This window comes from Schistocerca nitens, chromosome 3 (assembly GCF_023898315.1).
Source record: "Schistocerca nitens isolate TAMUIC-IGC-003100 chromosome 3, iqSchNite1.1, whole genome shotgun sequence".
NCBI classification, from domain to species: domain Eukaryota; kingdom Metazoa; phylum Arthropoda; class Insecta; order Orthoptera; family Acrididae; genus Schistocerca; species Schistocerca nitens.
This window is the reverse complement of record NC_064616.1, coordinates 662,741,048-662,760,411: the sequence shown is the minus strand read 5'-3', so window position 1 is coordinate 662,760,411 and position 19,364 is coordinate 662,741,048. Positions and strand designations below refer to the sequence as shown.

The 19,364-nt window shown below is 44.6% G+C and overlaps 1 protein-coding gene across 6 annotated transcripts in view; it reads right to left on the bottom strand.

Moving 5' to 3' along the window:
* LOC126248622 (protein O-linked-mannose beta-1,2-N-acetylglucosaminyltransferase 1-like) overlaps window positions 1-19,364 on the bottom strand; it is a 2,277,756-nt gene that overhangs the window by 229,234 nt on the left and 2,029,158 nt on the right. Inside the window, exon 2 of one of the 6 annotated variants that reach the window (XM_049949791.1) lies at window positions 7,824-7,865. The exons of the other annotated variants lie outside the window; for them this stretch is intronic. The gene's annotated coding sequence lies outside the window, so the exon portion shown is untranslated. The remainder of the gene's footprint in view (window positions 1-7,823; window positions 7,866-19,364) is intronic. 6 annotated transcript variants of the gene reach the window in all.

Sequence of the window (19,364 nt, the reverse complement as noted above, 5' to 3'; positions counted from 1 at the left end):
AGGACGTTCTACCAATCGCTCAATTGCCCGAAGACAGAAATCCGCTCCTCGGTCGCGGAGCCATTCGAGAACCGCTGTGTGAACGCCCTCGTTGCTGCAAAATCACTTTCCCCAACAGTTTTTGTCAGCTTGCCGTGAAGGTGGAAATCGCATGGCGCAAGATCTCGACTTCCCGATCGGTATCACCCACGTCTTTGCGGCCAGGGTCAAACTGCTAGCACTATTTCATTACTGCTCGATACGACGTTGAATTTGGTCCACATACCGCAAGAATTTCACAGTGAATCTGTGTGATGTTTAGACATTTTTCTCACAAGAATCGTGCTGCCTCGTGCGCTTCAGCTTTGGAGTGCGTCTCCAGTTGCCGTACAATTTCAGTCACACACTGTGATGCACTTGCTATACATACCGCAGCAGAACTGTGCCTGCAGGAAATCCGGAACGTGTGCTCCCTTCCGAAAATAAGCCACTCTTGCTACGCAACGATCTTAGCGTGGGACGGCATATATATATATATATATATATATATATATATATATATATATATATATATATATATATGTGTGTGTGTGTGTGTGTGTGAAATCTTATGGGACTTAACTGCTAAGGTCATCAGTCCCTAAGCTTACACACTACACAAGCTAAATTATCCTAAGGACAAACACACACACCCATGCCCGAGGGAGGACTCGAACCTCCGCCGGGACCAACCGCACAGTCCAGGACTGCAGCGCCTTAGACCGCTCGGGACGACATATGTAACTCTCTTTCTGAAGTCCCACGTCAGTTTTCGCTATTACATGTGATACACTCTGCAAGTTTCGATCTGTATGTGTGTGTTTTTGTGCAAATTTTCTTTTGTTCCTCAACTTACGACGCAGTGGAGAGATGGCTCAAATTGCTCTAAGCACTATGGGACTTACCATCTGAGGTCATCAGTCCCCTAAGACTTAGAACTACTTAAACCTAACTAACCTAAGGACATCACACACATCCATGCCAGAGGCAGGACTCGAAGCTGCGACTGCAGCAGCAGCGCGGTTCCGGACTGTAGCGCCTAGAACCGCTTCGCCACAGCGGCCAGTTAGTGGAGAGATGACCATAACATCTATATCCTGCATGTTTATTCTTTTGATGTCTGAACAAACTCAGCAAAAGTAATGACAGTGTATGTAAAAAAGTAGACAAAAGTTTTTCAACACTGATTCAAGGCAATACTGTCTTGTTTTCAATCATTCGTTGTGAGAGTCTTGAATTGCGGAACTGGCTACCGCGACGTGGAGAGGGGTTGGCCTTTTCCTCGCAGACTTGGATGACAAAGTGGGCAGCACGGCCGGCAGTATTTCGCGTTGCATTAACACTGTGTCGGCGCCGCTGTAAGATATGCCGCGGACAGAGCCAATTCTCTGCGTGCATCGTGGGCCATAGCTCCTGCGCTCCCGCCGCGAATACAAACCGTCGGCGCACATACGTGAGGCGCTTCGCATATTCAATACACTCTGCCTCTGACACTCCTGTCTATAACCTGTGGGAATATCTGGTTCTCCACCTTTCGAACAATATATTCGAGAAAGAGACTGCTTTTCCTTTTATTACGTCTTTCCGTTATTGGTGTTCCACCGGACCAGGTAGAAGCCACCAACCGTAACGCAACGTAGGAGGTATGTGGGACACATTAAAAGTAACGCATATGGCTTATGTCTACGAAGTTTCTTAATCCATGGGCAAAATCTTCTCGGTTAAAAATCCATGTCAGTTCTAATAAAGATCCCGACCACTTTGGTAATTTTATTGCTACCGTGGGGAAGTAAATAACTGTTGGAAGTCTTAGAGTTTAAATACACTTTCAGGGTTATTACAATTATTTTAAACTATTTCAGAAACGGGCAGCAGAACTTACTAGTCATAATGAGAAGTCAAATAGCTTTGGTTTGTCGTAGGAATTCCCCCCTTATTCCACCGCAGGGCAATAGTTTCTAGTAAAGGGGACTGTAACGCCGGAAATGCATATCCCCCTATCTCAAATATCTAATTACCGTTAGTTAATTGTTAACGTAAAGGCCGCACATTTACTTTCTTTATTAACTTTACCCCTTTTCAAAATTAATTTCCACCAGTTTCATTTGCATTTTTCCTTTCATTTAGATGTAACCCTTTCTTCCCTCTTTACCGACAGATTAGCTTCGGTGACGATTGCTTTTCCCAAATTTCCATTAGGTACACGCGGTTTAATTTTTCACTGTCATTAAGGTCGATAAGTGAGGGGGAGCTTACAGGACGACAGACATTACGAAAGAAAATACTGCATTTGAACTTCTAGCTAGTACAGCAGCAACTACGAACGAATACTGAAAAGTACTGCCTCCGAATTTTTATGTTCAAACTTTTAAAGCTTTTTAATAAAACACGTGTTATTAACATTTTACATCTTTATTCTTATGTCTACATATTTATTTCTCAACATAGTCACTCTGCCGACGAACACGTCTCTCCCAGCGAGAGACCAATTTGTTGATACCGTCACTGTAGAATGTTTCACGTCGTTGACGGGGCTACAACCACACCTTTGCTAGCACCACTTCATCACTATCAAAAAATGGTTCTGAGCACTATCGGACTTAACATCTGAGGTCATCAGTCCTCTAGACTTAGAACTACTTAAGCCCAACTAACCTAAGAACATCACACACATCCATGCCCGAGACAGGATTCGAACCTGCGACCGTAGCAGCAGCGCGGTTCCGGACTGAAGCGCCTAGAACTGCTTGGCCACAGGGGCCGGCTCATCACTGTCAAAGTGAAGTCCTCGAAGTGTTCTTTAACATTTGGAAATTGATGAAAATCGATTGGGGCATTCTGAAATTCCTTCACCAAAGAAGACGAAGTAAATATTCCAGAATTAGAATCAAGAATAGCTGACAACATGAGTAACTTACAAGTGCCCGCCCTGTTAGCCGTGCGGTGTAACGCTCTGCTTTCCGGACGGGAAATCGTGCCGGTCCCCGGCACGAATCCGGCTCTGAGCACTATGGGACTCAACTGCTGAGGTCATTAGTCCCCTAGAACTTAGAACTAGTTAAACCTAACTAACCTAAGGACATCACAAACATCCATGCCCGAGGCAGGATTCGAACCTGCGACCGTAGCGGTCTTGCGGTTCCAGACTGCAGCGCCTTTAACCGCACGGCCACTTCGGCCGGCGGCACGAATCCGCCCGGCGGATTAGTGTCGAGGCCCGATGTGCCGGCCAGTCTGTGGATGGTTTTTAAGGCGGTTTTCCATCTGCCACTGCGAATGCGTGCTGGTTCCCCTTATTCCGCCTCAGTTACACAATGTCGGCGATTGGAGCGCAAACAGTTTCTCCACGTACGTGTGCACCATAATGACTCTACCACGCAAACATTGGGGTTACACTCGTCTGGGGTGGACATCATTAAAAGAAAGGCGTTTTCCGTTGTGACGGAACCTTCTCACGAAATTCCAATCACCAACTTTCTTCTCAGAATACGAAAATATTTTATTGACGCGGATCTACATAGGAAGAAACGATTATGTTAATAAAATAAGGGAAATCAGGATATTTAGATGTTCGTTTTATCCACGCGCTATTCGGGAGTGAACTAATAGGTAATTGTTGTAATGGTCGTTCGATGAACCCTCTGCCGGGCACTTGAGTGTGGTTTCCAGAGTATCGATGTAGATATAGATGGGGCAAACTCGGGACTGAATGGAGGATGATCGACGACAGTGAAGCAAAGCCGTTGGATTGTTGCAGATGTGGCAGCGCCCATGTGTAGCCTGTCATTGTCATTCTGGAGGAGAGGGCGCTCAATGTGTGGACGAAATCTTCGAATTCGAAACTCGATTACGCTGTTTCTAACGCACAGGCATAGTTACGTTACATACATCCATCTTACACGCTACAGTTCGTAACCCTCTAGCGGCAGAGGACCGCAAATATGTAGACGTGTAGAATAGAAATTTAGAATGTTAATAACGTTTGTTTTATTTAAAAATATCTAAGGGTTTTCACACAAAAAATCGGAGCATTACTTTCCAGCAGGCCCCAGTACATTACGAATGATTTTTTCAGTTTGTAAGAAATCAAACGTGAAATGAAAATACGATTAGGAGGAGCAACTTGTGATCACCGACTGGCAGTGTCACAGGTGGCCCAGAAAATACCATGTGGAAATCGTCTACGTTTTTTTAAATTTAAACAAATAGCCTAATTCTCCAAAACGCGTAGTGGAAAGATTAATAAAAATAACTGGTTAAAAAATGTGTATGTACTTCGACTGACATTGGTAACAGCTATGGTAATATCAAAACCTACAACATTCGTTTTCAACGTATGTCCGTACACTGTACTTGCTCCCCGTCTCCTCTCAGCAGGCAACCTCGATCTCCGTTAGAACTGTTAGAGCAGATATCGTACTTTGAAGCTTCTTTTATCGCGAAGAACATTTGAAAAGTCGTCTGAACTTAGACAGAAATTGAACAAAACACCTGATAATACTAAATGAAAGTGGCGGAAATCATTAGAAGCTTGGGGTCTTTATCACAGTTTACACTGTTTAGTAAGCGAGGGGAACTCGTTAACGAACACAATACACTTCACCATCTTTGATATAGGTATGTTCGAATGGCTCAGTGTTTAAAACAAAATTTTGGTTCAGCTTTCTCTACACTACACAGGGAGTTCAGATATAAACTTCAGTGTATAACTATAGTACGCATGAACATCTTTACGATATAACGGTTATTGGAATATGATCTACAAAAGAACTAGGTGCTCAACTTACTAACTTAGGCGGCCATATAAGGAAGATTTCATTTTCCCATCTACTGAGTGTGTAATGCCCCGTGAATATAGGAGGCACGACACAAAAAATTAAATTGATTAAGTTGACCTACTGCTACGGGTTATCATATGAGGCGGTCGTGACCTAGGTCTCGCCAAACTGAACCACGCGTTTTGCATTTTTCAGGAACAGATGAAGTCGTTATAGGTGGAGTACTAACTCAGATTGAAGATTGCAATCGATAGTGTCCTTTTAAAAGGAATCATCCCGGCATTTGCCTTATGTGAATTAAGGAAACCTAAATATGGGTGGCCAGACCGTGATCTGAATCACCGCCCTCCCAAATGCGAATCCAGTGGATGGCAGAAATGCATTGAATTATGTAGTGACTTTTAAATCGGCAGAAAACACTCCATTCTGAAACGCAAACAAACGTTGGTTGCGAAGAGATTCAGTTTCCAAACTTAGTGTCCCAGATTCGTCAGGAAATATGTGGTGACAGTAGCGCAACTTTCAACAGCGAAACCATATTAAAAAAAAGAAAAGTCTCGAATGTGAAAAGAGTCCTATCAGGGAAAGCTTCCAGCAGACGTAGTAACAACTGCTTCATTGAACCAGTGGATTTATATTAAAAGTCGGAAATAGTAATGTATAACACAGACCCAATAAGCATAGAGCCATGAGGAATGCCTATAATTGAACTAACATTAGAAATAGATTAGGAATTTGTTTTCTGCAGCTAATCCCGATTTTAGTGTATGCAAATAAGCATCCGCTCATTCGGGGTTTCGCATATCTTTTTCTAGAAAATCTGTTTTTTAAGTATCTAGTCTTCAATCAAGTCTAAACACACATAGGGCAGAACAAACCGTACTCTGATACTCAACTTTTATTTTTGGTATTATTTAATGTTCTGCAGTTATGAACTGTTATGATTGTAACTAAAAGTGGCTGTATCATCACGTACATCATCTCACTGTATTTCTTATGCGCAAATTTGTTTCCTGGAGTTTTTTTTTTTTTTTTTTTTTTTTTTGGAGGGGGGATGCAAATATTGGGTATTCGGCCATCCAGGATCCAGCAATTATTATTTTTCTGTGGTTGGATACCATTCCTGTTGCCACATCATAATATACCCTAACATGGGGGATGAAATCCATTAGTATATCCAGCTGCGTATCGTGTGAACTATGTTCCGCACATTTTTGTTTTTACTTGTAACTGCGTTGTATTCTGAAGCAGATATTGGGAAGTAACCCTTTGCCTAGTCAAATCTGGGGACCAGTCCAGTATTATAATAACTATTACCTCATCTGGCATTACCTAACTTTTATCAACAATTTATTATTCCATCAACCAGTTTCAAGCGTCTTCAGGTCAAATATCAGATAGTAGCAATTCGCCGAAACTTTGTTTTGTAGACGGCGCACATGTAGTCGCTGGGATTGTGCTTCTGGTGATAATAATTGACTTAGGATGATTGCTGCCAGAAGTATGCACAGACATATTAAATTCAGCTATTACTGTGGTAACTCAAATATCTTAATACCCGTGAGGATGAGAGAAGTACATAACAATAGTTTCAGTTTTCACCAGCGTGTAAAAAAAAATACATAAAATAAAAATAAAACACCGTTTAGATGCTTCAAGCGTTACTCGCTGTATGCGAACATTCGCATTAAGCACTAAGAGTATCGATTTTGCAAACGAATCACTTCGCCACGTCACAATATTTGACATGTCGAAATATTGCCTGTGGACAATTAATTACATATAAATAAAACATTATCTAACATATGTAATGGTAAAGAAACTGTACAATGCCCTAACATTAAATAAGATTGTTTCTAGTGCATAGATGTAATTGTTCTGACAATACGTGTATAAACAAGATATTAAGTACATTGTTTACCTTTGACGTGTATACACTGAGATGACACAAAGTCATGGGATAGCAATATGCACATATACAGATAGCGGTAGTATCGCGTACACTAGGTATAAAAGGGCAGTGCATTGACGAAGCTGTCATTTGTACTCAGGTTATTCATGTTAACAGCTTCCCGACATGATTATGACTGCATCATTATGGCCGCACAACGGGAATTAACAGACTTCGAACGCGGAATGGTAGTTGAAGTTATACGCACGGGACATGCCATTTCAGAAATCGTTAGGGAGTTTAGTATTCCGAGATCCACAGTGTCAAGAGTGTGCCGAGAATATCACATTTCAGGCATTACCTCTCATCACGGACAACGCAGTAATCGATGGCCTTCAATTGACGGTCGAGCCCAGCGGCGTTTGCGTAGAGTTGTCAGTGCTAACAGACAAGCAACACTGCGTGAAGTAACCGCAGAACTCAGTGTGTGACGTACGGCGAACGTATCCGTTTGGACAGTGCGGCGAAATGTGGCGTTACTGGGCTATGGCAGCAGACGACCGACGCGAGAGCCTTTGCTAACAGCACAACATAGCCTGTAGCGCCTGTGCTGGCCTCGTAACCATGTTACCTAGCCACAGTTGTTCGCAACTGGTTTGAAGAACATTCTGGACAATTCGAGCGAATGATTTGGCCACCCGGATTGCCCGACATGAATGCCATCGAACAGGTATGGGACATAATCGAGAGGTCATTTCGAGCCCAAAGTCCTACACCGGCAATACTTCCCAGTTAAGAACGACTATAGAGGCAGCGTGCCTCAATATTTCTGTAGGCTTGTTGAGTCCATGCCACGTCAAGCTGCTGCATTATGCTGGACAAAAGGAGGTCCGACATGATATTAGGAGGTACCCCACGACTTTTGTGAGCTCAGTGTATGTTTACACAGTGCTGTGCTTTTGTATTCCTCTTACGTGAACTGTGTTGTGGTTACCCGTTTACAATGATGTGAAACAAAATACGTAAGCTGATACTGCATTAAACAGTGGGGATTGTTCAACATACTATTTTCGTTTGTTCATCCATGCAAATGATTACTGTTTTATGTATAAGATGTTTCAGTTTTGCAGACTTACGAATGAAGCGACACTGGAAGCTTGACGATGGGTCCTCAGAACCTGAAATATCACAGAACATAAGTAAATAAAGGTGTTTCTTGCTAAGATGATTTTTATGCTCACATACCTTCGTCTGTGATAGTTAACGACAATGTGCATGGATCAGTTAAGTAATTCAAAAACGATTTCACACAAAACATAGTTGTAACAGTCAGTGTTAGCATCAGAAAGAGCAAACTGCCGCAGAACGAAAATAAAATTAATTGTTGAAACACGGATACGTGAGAGCCTACTACTAGTGGAACCTGCTATTGCGGGCTAAACGCTGGAGAAAGGTAGGCGCATCGGGTTGGGTAAGCAGCGTGGTTCGCTCACGATCTGAAGTAATGTAAAAACCGCCATATAATGAAGAGACTGCAGGCACTAGACAGCTATGGCAGGACCAGTCGCGCCAGGTTCATGCTTCAGACAGAATTCGCTTCTATTTACATCACACTTCCAGTGTTCAACAACTCTGACAATAGACGATAATAAAAAAAAAACTAGTGCGGTAATTACGGCCTGAAACGTACAGCATTCGGGTATCACAATCCACTAGTCGAACAGTTGCAATGAAAACTGTCAACACATTAGTTAGTTGGTTATAAATGAAATAATTAACCAAGTCACGGTAAATTACCATCGTTCTTTCGTACAGAAGACGTAGGAGAGTGGAAAGCATTACTTTATATGTTTCTACCTGAAGGATGAACGCCGTGAGTTACCGTATTAGTTTCCCATTCATACCATTATTTACAGAGCACTCTCTCCACATCACTGGAGAAACATACGTAAATCATTTGACGGACAGGGTGAGCGAAAACCTGCGGATGTTTGCTGCTGACGCTGCGGTGTACGGGAAGGAGGTGTCGCTGAGTGGCTGCAGGTGTTGTGAATAAAAACAAGAAAAAGGTCTAGTAAACATGGACTCTAAAATGCGTACCTTAAGAACTATGAGCATTTGTTCATCTTCGCTACTGTGAAATACTACTCTTCTAATGAACAAGTGCTCAAAGCTCTTAATGCATGTATTTTAGAGCCCATGTTTACCAGACAATTTTTTCTTGTTTTGGTTCACATTATGTGCACCTAAAACATGGAAAGCAAAGAGCTTGTAGTGGAAGAGGTTTGTTTCTGAGAACTGAAGACGTATAAGTGATCATAGATCTTACGATATGCATTTTAGAGCCCATGTTTACAAGATTTTTTTGTTTCGAGTGATTGTTCCTGTCACATCCATGATTATCGACCATTTCTTCTGGGATACCCTGCATTTGTGACTGGATCAGAAGAGGAAATGGTTGGTAGTGGTGCAAGGTATCCTCTGCAATGCACCATACGGTGACTTGAGGGGTATGTATGTAGGTGTAGATGTAGGATGTGCGGAGAATTCAGGAACATCCTGTATATACGAGGAGTGTCCAGTCAGTAATGCAACACATTTTTTCTTAGCCAATTTCGGTTGAAAAATTTGTTGTGGGACATCGTGAAATATTCCTGCTTCAGCCCCTACAGTTTCATGAATTTCCGACAGATGGTGGCACTATACGTAGCATTCGTCTGTAACGGAGATGCGTTTCAAACTGAGAGCTGTCATTCAGTCTCTTTAGGCGCAAAACCAGACCATAGCAGATGTTAACAAGCGCTTGCAGAAATTCTACGGAGACCTGGTAGTGAAGAAGAGCACGGTGAATCGTTGGACGAGGCGTCTGTAATCATCGTGACAACGTTGTGCCGGCCGGACGCACACAGCTGTGTTTCCTGCAATATTGGGACGTGCGGTCACTATCATTCGAGGTGACTGACGAATCACAAACAAACACCTCGCTGCTCAAATGGTTCAAATGGCTCTAAGCACTATGGGGCTTAACATCTGAGGTCATCAGTCCCCTAGACTTAGAACTACTTAAACCTAACTAACTAAGGACATCCCACAGATCCATGCCTGAGGCAGGATTTGAACCTGCGACCGTAGCAGCTGCGCGGTTCCGGACTGAAGCGCCTAGAACCGCTCGGCCACAAAAGCCAGCTTCATTGCACAAATGGACGTCTCTGTTGGTAGTGCTGACACTCACGCCCATTATTTAGTGTGTGTGTGTGTGTGTGTGTGTGTGTGTGTGTGTGTGTGTTTGTGTGTGTGTGTGTATTAAACCGGGGATCTAGAAATGACGGAGAGGCTGCCCCCCCCCCCCCCCCCGCCGTAGCCCACAGTGGTTCACAACCTCGAATCACGCTACAGCAGTCCACCCACCTCACCACCGTCCCACACCGAACCCAGGGTTATTGTGTTGTTTGGCCACCAGTGGACCCCCCTACCCCAGAAACGTCTCATACCAGACGAATGTAAACCCAATGTTTGCGTGGTAGAGTAATTATGGTGTACACGTACGTGGAGACAGTGTTTGCGCAGCAATCGCCGACATAGTGTAACTGAGGCGGAATAAGGGGAACCATCCCGCATTTGCCGAGGCAGATGTAAAACTGCCTTAAAAACCATCCACAGGCTGGCCGGCACACCGGACCGACACTAATCTGGGCGGATTCGAGACGGGGACCGGGACGCCTTCCCGCTCGGGAAGCAGCGCGTTAGACCGCGCGGCTAGCCGGGTGGTCTCTATTTGGGGTACTCAAAGGTATGTACCTGCTGGATTCCCCGCCGCCTAACGGAAGACCCTTTAGAGTAGCGATGGACCATCTGTGCGGAATTCCTTGCGCGTTACGAGGCTGATCATGACAATTTTTTGTCGATCGTCGTAACACGCGTTGAAACATGGGTTCACCACTTCGAACCGGAAAGAAAACGGCAATCCATGGAGTGGCGCCACACCACCTCTCCTCAGAAGAAAATGTTCAAAGCCGCATCCTCAGCTGGTAAGGTCATGGTGACAGTCTGCTGGGACCCTGAAGGGGTTATTCTGTTTGTTGTCCTCGCTCCGGCCGCTGTGGCCGAGCGGTGCTAGGCGCTTCAGTCCGGAACCACGCTGCTGCTACGGTTGCAGGTCCGAATCCTGCCTCGGGCATGGATGTGTGTGATGTCCTTAGGTTAGTTAGGTTTAAGTAGTTCTAAGTCTAGGGGACTGATGACCTCAGATGTTAAGTCCCATAGTGCTTAGAGCCATTTGAATCATTTTTTGGTGTCCTCGCTCATAGGGAAACTCTGTAGAGTACTATGCTACCCTTAGGAAATTGATGAAACGACTTCAGCGTATTCGTCGTCACAAAAATGCAAACGAACTTCTGCTTCTTAATGACAACGCAAGGCCACAGAAGTCTGCACACCCGAGAGGGGATTAGAAAACTTCGCTGGACTGTTCTTCCTCATCCTCGTTACAGCCCGTATCTCGCACCTTTCGACTCCCATCTGTCTGGCCCAATGAAGGATGCACTCCACGGGAAGCAGTACGTGGATGATGGGGAGGTTGCTGATACAGCGAGACGTTGGTTCCGACGTCGACCAGTAGAGTGGTAGCATGTGGGCACCTAGGCCCTCCCAGTAAGGTGGCGTAAGGCCACCGCATTGAACGGAGATTATGTTGGAAAATAGGGTTTGTAGCCAAAACAAAGGGAAGTAATACGGTGTATTGGAATCCTGAATAAAACCAACCTGCTTTCAGAAAAAAATTGTGATTCATTACTTATTGAACGTCCCACGCAGACTGTTGAGAGAAATCATGAACACCCGTGTGTTTATTATGAAGTAGTTGTTTGGAGATACTAGTCAGAAATTTAAAGGTTTACGTATGCCGATGTTAGTCATTCGTGTAATCGTCTACAGTCCCCAAGATGATTCCTTATAATGGCACTGAAATTTTTATCTAGCAGCGTATTTTCCTGCGTCAGGCTGAGGCGAGTGTGACTTTCACAGTAGTGAGTGGAGGCCTGGCGATTTACCTTTGGCGTGGTAGTAAATTTCCTTTCCCGCAGAAAGTCGCAGAGCCACAGCAGCAGCGTGAACCAAATGTGCCGGTGCGCGTAAAAGTTGGGCCATAGCGCTGAGGTTAACTGTTATCTCGAGTAAAGAAGAGCGCCACGTGCGGAATGTAGCTGCCGTGACAACAAGTAGTCCCTCTGCGGACGGGGACGACAGCTGCAGAGCTCACAATGAATGAGAGCCAACTAACTTCAGCACCGAGCAGACGAGCAACACCATCCTGATCGGAAAATGAGAGGGAGCCGGCACGTTAGCTCAGCGTGTTCAGTCAGGGAACTGACCACCGTGTGTAGTAAAAAAAACTGAGTGATATTCTCATAAGAAACACAAGGGCAGAACGAAAAAAAAAGTGTTAGCGTCGCTTCCTCTAGATCGCAGAGTCCCAGTTTCGATTCGGGTCGGAGATTTCCGTCGCTCGGCGACTGGGTGTTTGTATTGTCCGATCATTTCACCTCATTTTCATCGACGCGCAAGTCGCCGAAGTGACGTCAACGAGAAAGACTTGCACCACGCTAGCGAACTACTCCAGACGAAGTTTCCCTTACAATCATTCCTGTTCAACTTGTTTTCATCAGCGGGTAAACAAAATATGTACGCGAATGTCGATCGAAAGCACGTAGAGTGTTCATAAGATTTGTACTTTTTGCAAGAAATATTGTGAGTATCTGTCGTACTCTTTTGTTCATATCTATGGCTTCCAAATAAGTCACGTGATGTCATTACATATAAGATGACTGCTGAGGTGAGTAATGTGCAAACTTATTCGAACATTACGTTACTGCATTTGTAAGGGTAATCGACGAAACGAATTGGTGAGGAGATGGCAGCTATGCCTGGGAATGATTCGTTATTGTATGAGAAAGTGGAAGAGCTTGTTTCGCTGCGACCCAACAGAGTAGATAGTCGCAAGTGGCAGGCCGATTCTAAGGGTAAAATCGGCGGGTTTAGAGAAAGTTGGAAGCTTTTTGTTCTCGGATAAGCAGAAAAAGAAAGATTTTTGATGGTAGTCCTAGATAACTGCAGAAGATCGTTTTATGAAACAAAATGATTTGGTTCAACTGCAGTGTTTCTGTGATAGGAAGCACATTCAGATCGACGCGTTTTGAGATAGGCAAACTCTCATCTTGAGGATATGCATAAAATTAAAAAAATTATTGGAACGATGGAAACATTTAAGACATCGTACTAATTAGTGTCCGTCCTATAAAACTTATTCAAGTTGTGTTCCACAGCTTTTATGAGTGACATTTTTATATATAACCACGATAAAGCAACTAAAATCTGTATTGTTCTGCAACTGATTTTGGCAGTACATCAACAGCTGTCAGACTTACAATTTTATAATTGTATATACCAAATGCCCAAAACTGTAAAATACAGTTTTATACATATCTACTTAGTGCTATTTGTTCGCACTCTTCCTTTACAACAGACCCTCTTTCCACACAGCGTCCCATCAAAACCAATCACTTATTTTATTTTGTACATCTTTCTCCATCGGCAGGCTTATGCTTACAGTTCCCATGTGTCCTGCGACTTGCTTTGAATAACAGTGGCGTGGCGTCCTGACCTATAACCGTGCACGGCTGCACAGACTTTAGCATAAGGCAGCCAACATTTTCAAGCTTTACAACATTGAAGTTGCGTTTAAAACTGGAAACCTGGTAGGACACAGGTTTGAAGACTGGTTTCAATATCAACGATAAATCAGGTATATATCTTGCCTGATCAAAAGTATCTGGACACCCTTACGTAATGCAGAATTTACGACTAGATGTCACGAGAGGCGGACCCACCCATATACACATATCAAAAAAAGTTTTGCATCGCCTCGGTTCCGAGAGTTCCGGAACCTGTACAGAAAATTGGAATAGAGATCAACATAAACATCATTTCCACACTATTTATTGCTCATGAAAACCATACATTGCATGTTGAACCACCATACAGCGAGACCTTCAGAGGTGGTGGTCAGGATTGTTGTACACACCGGTACCTCTAATACCCAGTAGCACGTCCTCTTGCGCTGATGCATGCCCTTATTCGTCGTGGCATACTGTCCCCAAGTTCATCAAGGCACTGTTGGTCCAGATTGTCCCACTACTCGACGGCGATTCGGCGTAGATCCCTCAGAGTGGGTGGTGGTGGGTCACGTCGTCCATAAAAAACCCTTTTGAATCTATCCCAGGCATGTGCGATAGGATTCATGTCTGGAGAACATGCTGGCCACTCTAGTCGAGCGATGTCGTTAGCCTGAAGGAAGTCATTCACAAGATGTGTACGATGTGGGCGCGAATTGTCGTCCATGAAGACGAATGCCTCGCCAATATTCTGCCGATATGGTTGCACTGTCCGTCGGAGGATGACATTCACATATCGTACAACCGTTACGGCGCCTTCCATGACCACCAGCAGCGTACGTCGGCCCCACATAATGCCACCCGAAAACAGCAGCGAACCTTTACCTTGCTGCACTCGTTGGACAGTGTGTCTAAGGCGTTCACCCTAACCGGGTTGCCTCCAAACTGCATGGTGTCATGGTTGCAAAGATGGACCTCGCCATGGACGTCTGGAGTGAAGTTGCGCATCATGCAGCCGGTTGTGCACAGTTTGAGTCGTAACACAACGTCTTGTGGCAGCACGAAAAGCATTATTCAACATGGTGGCGTTGCTGTCAGGGTTCCTCCGAGCCATAATCCGTAGGTGGCGATCATCCACTGCAGTAGTAGCCCTTGGGCGGCCTGAGCGAGGCATGTCATCGACAGTTCCTGTCTCTCTGTATCTTCTCCATGTCCGAACAACATCGCTTTGGTTCACTCCGAGACACCTGGACACTTCCCTATTTGAGAGCCCTTCCTGGCACAAAGTGACAATGCGGACGCGATCGAACGGCGGTATTGACCGTCTAGGCATGGTTGAACTACAGACAGCCGGCCGGGGTGGCCGAGCAGTTCTAGGCGCTACAGTCTGGAACCGCGCCACCGCTACGGTCGCAGGTTCGAATCCTGCCTCGGGCATGGATGTGTGTAGTGTCCTTAGGTTAGTTAGGTTTAAGTAGTTCTAAGTTGTAGGGGACTGGTGAACTTCAGAAGTTAAGTCCCATAGTGCTCAGAACCACTTGAACCATTTTTGAACTACAGACAGCACGAGTCGTGTACCTCCTTCCTGGTGGAATGACTGGAACTGATCAGCTGTCGGACCCCCTCCGTCTAATAGGCGCTGCTCATGCATGGTTGTTTACATATTTGGGCGGCTTTCAAAATGGCTCTGAGCACTATGCCACTTAACTTCTGAGGTCATCAGTCGCCTAGAACTTAGAACTAATTAGACCCAACTAACCTAAGGACATCACACACATCCATGCCCGAGGCAGGATTCGAACCTGCGGCCGTAGCGGTCGCTCGGTTCCAGACTGTAGCGCCTAGAACCGTACGGCTACTCCGGTCGGCTGGGCGGGTTTAGTGACATCTCTGAGCAGTCAGAGGGACAGTGTCTGTGGTACAATATCCACAGTAAACGTATATCTTCAGGAGTTCTGGGAACTGGGATGATGCCAAACTTTTTTTGGTGTGTGTAAAAGGAGGCGGGGAGTATAGTGTTGTCAGTAGAGAAGCATTAACAGCAGAGCGGGTCAGTCAGGAGAGCTCAGCGACTTCGAACGTGGACTAATCATTACCTAACAAGGGAACCTCCACATCGCACCCCCCTCAGATTTAGTTATAAATTGACACAGTGGATAGGCCTTGAAAAACTGAACACAGATCAATCGAGAAAACAGGAAGAAGTTGTGTGTAACTATGAAAAAATAAGCAAATTATACAAACTGAGTAGTCCAAGTGTAAGATATGCAACAGCAAGGACTGTGTAAGCTGAAGAGCGCCGTGGTCCCGTGGTTAGAGTGAGTAACTGCGGAACGGGAGGTCCTTGGTACGAGTCCTCCCTCGAGTAAAAATTTTACTTACATTATTTTCGCAAAGTTACGATCTGACCGTTCATTCATTGACGTCTCTGTTCACTGTAATAAGTTTAGTGTCTGTGTTTTGCGACCGCACCGCAAAACCGTGCGATTAGTAGACGAAAGGACGTGCCTCTCCAATAGGAACCGAAAACATTTGATCGCAAATTCATAGGTCAACCGATTCCTCCACAGGAAAACACGTCTGAAATATTCTATACGACACTGGTGACGGCATGTGCTTCACATTACAGGAATATGTTGTCGACCCACCTAACTTGCACACTTGGCGAATGGGTAAAAAGTTTCTTCTACCTTGCCCGATTTAGGTTTTCTTGTGGATGTGATAATCACTCCCAAAAAAGTCATGAAGACATAAGAGTTTGTCACATAAACTGCAACAAATGAATGCAAGTTTCACAGTCGCACAGTTTTCCCTGTGCTCTGTCAAAACATACGTTTTTAACGTTTTCAAGTTTTTCCGTGTGTAGACCGTCAAATCCTGCATGTGTCCAAGCAAATCTGAACATGTCCTGGAATTTTGGAGAGCGAAGTTGATCATGTCTGAGTGCATGAACTTTGATAATTGTCTGAAAATAAAAAATTAAAACTTTTCACTCGAGGGAGGATTGAACCAGGGACCTTCCGTTCCGTAGCTGCTCGTGGTAACCACGGAACCACGGTCCTCATCAGTGTACACGTACCTTGATGTGGCTTATCTTGGACACGGACTACTCAGTTTGTATATTTTGCTTATTTTTTTCATAGTTCCATACAACTTCTTCCTGTTTTCTCGATTGATCTGGGTTCAGTTTTTCATGGCCTATCCCTGTGCCAACTTATAACTAAATCTGAGGGGGGTGCGATGGGGAGGTTCCCTTGTAAGTAACAAATCCATCGGGACATTTCAACTCTTCTAAAGCTGCCCAAATCGGCTATTGGTGAAGTGATTGTGAAGTGGAAACGCGCAGCAACAAGCACAGCTGAACCAAATTTAAGCAGACCTCATGTGCTGAAGGACAAGGACCGTCGAGAACGAGTGTTGCTTAAAAATCGTATGAAATCAGCGGAAGGAGTCACTCGTGTATACCAAAATGCTACCAGCAGTCCAACTAGCACAGTGACTGCGCATAAGGATTTAAAAAGAATGGGTTACAATGGTATAGCAGCTTCTCATAAGCCACACGTTACTGTTGTCAATCCTAAGCAATTCCTTAGGTGGTTAAAGAGCTACGTCACTGGACAGTGGACGACTGGAAACAAGTGATCTACGGTGACGGATAGTGTTATATCCTGTTGCATTCCAATGGAAGAGTTTGCGATTGGTGAATGGCTGGAGAACGCTACCTGCCATGATGCATAGAGGCAACAGTGATTTTTTTTTTTTTTTCGTGGTCTGGTGTGGTCCCCTACATGCGGAGGATATGAACACATTTTACAGCAGTGCGTACTGCGTACAGCAGAGGAACAGCTCGGAGATGATGACTCGTTGTATCAGCATGACAATGCACTCTGTTGTAAAGCAGCATCTGTAAGGCAGTAGTTGTGGACAGTAATATTCCTGAAATGGACTGACCTGCCCACAGTCCCCACCTGAACCTAAAGGAGCGCCTTTGGGATGAGTTAGAACGTCGATTTAGCGCGTGACACCATCTTCCAATATCAGCACCTTCTCTAGTTTCGTCTCTTGAGGAATAATAGGCTGTCATTCTCCCGCGGACATTCAGACATATTACTAGAAGTGTCCACGGCAGAATTCAAGCCGTCATAAAGGCGAAGGGTGGACACCCAATATTAATGTTCAATTATAGGTGTATGGATACATTTTATCAGACAGTGTGTAAAATGCAGAGCACGTCATGTAATACCAAGTACATAGGACAAACAAGGTGAAACTGTAAAATTCGGTACAACAGCCACAAAGCTGGATTCAGACGTTTTTCGGCAGATTCTCATTAGCTCGTAATATTCGATATAGAGGTCATCCTCTGGCCGTGTTAGATAAAACACTCAGTGTTTGGCACAGACTAAATAAAGGAAATAATGAATTTCTCACTCCTCAGAGGAACGCACGCTGATCTGAAACTTCCTGGCAGGTTAAAACTATGTGCCAGATCGCGACTCTTAACCAGAACCAAGTATTAAGCGGACAATGCCCTAACCTACCAAGCTATCGAAACATGACTAACGAACCGGCCTCACAGTTTCAGTTCTTCCAACAGCTCTCACCTATTTACAAAACTTCACAGATGTTCCTGAGTCGTGCCTGGATAGCTTATGATAATGAAGAGCTCGCATTCGAGGCAGTAACTCTACCCCCTGATGGAACAGCACAGCGAAAGTATCTGCTTTTGAAATGAAAAAGGAAATGTTAAAATACAGACTATTTCTGAGAGTGCGGTGGAGACAAGAGTATTATTTTTTGTAATTTTGGCATTTTAAAAATTTCTAGGATTTCATGTATTTACTACTGTTGCAGCTCTGCTGTTTAATTTCAGTACGCAATATATGGCAGAAGAAAATAATGTGCAAGAAGATGGTTTAAATGGCTCTGGGCACTATGGGACTTAACTTCTGAGGTCATCAGTCCTATAGAACTTAGAACTACTTAAACCTAACTAACCTAAGGACATCACGCACATCCAAGCCGGAGGCAGGATTCGAACCTGTGACCGTAGCGGTCGCGCGGTTCCAGGCTGTAGCGCCTAGAACCGCTCGGCCACTCCGGCCGGCGTGCAAGATGAAATTAAAATTAATTTACGTTTAAGAAAGATACACAAGGTGTCCCAGGAATGTTGCGACAAACTTTGACGGGATGTAGAGGGTGTCTCCAGTAGCAAATCTAGGATAGGAACCCATGTCCGGAAACATCATCCAACAATGCTGTGGAGTATCGACGTTATATATACCTGCACCTGCCAACAGGCCACACCTTAGGCAGCAAATGCGACTTCGTACGCTGACGCACTATTTAAAACAGTTCAACATCCAATATCGCATAATTTTTTTTATTTAAGCCAACCAGTTTGTTGTAAAACATGTTTTATAACAAAAGATTTCTTATATTTACAAAATTGTTAAGGCTTTCGTGGCCACTTGTTGACAAACTGCCTATTGGCTTCTGTCTCTGGTCCTTCGGCCGACGTTCATCTAACGATTTTTCTGACGTTTCGCCAGCACGAGTGGCTGGCATTGTCAAAGCTTCATCCTCCATTGCCGGTGGTGAACTGGAGCCGAGCTCGCGGCCGCAAACTATATGTACCTGGCGCGCCAACGTCCGAGGGCTTCTCCGCGGTCATTCCCGGTGCGGTTCTCCTCTTGTTACCTGCGACGGTTGTTCGCTGCAGTACGGGAAGCCAGGATCCGTTTACCTGAAGGCTTTCCTCTTTCTTGCTCAAACTGTTCGCGTGTTTTTGTATTTCTACAGCTTCTCTGAACAAGCGCGTGTGATAGTGGTTCTCTACAGCCAGAACTTCCGTGTCGGTGAATTTTATTACGTGGTCGGTCTCATTCAGTGCGTGCTCTGCCACGGCCGATTTCTCCACCTGCCCCAACCTGCAATGTCGCTTATGCTCTTTGATCCTGGTGTTGATGGATCGTCCAGTCATTCCGATATAAACTTTTCCGCATGTGC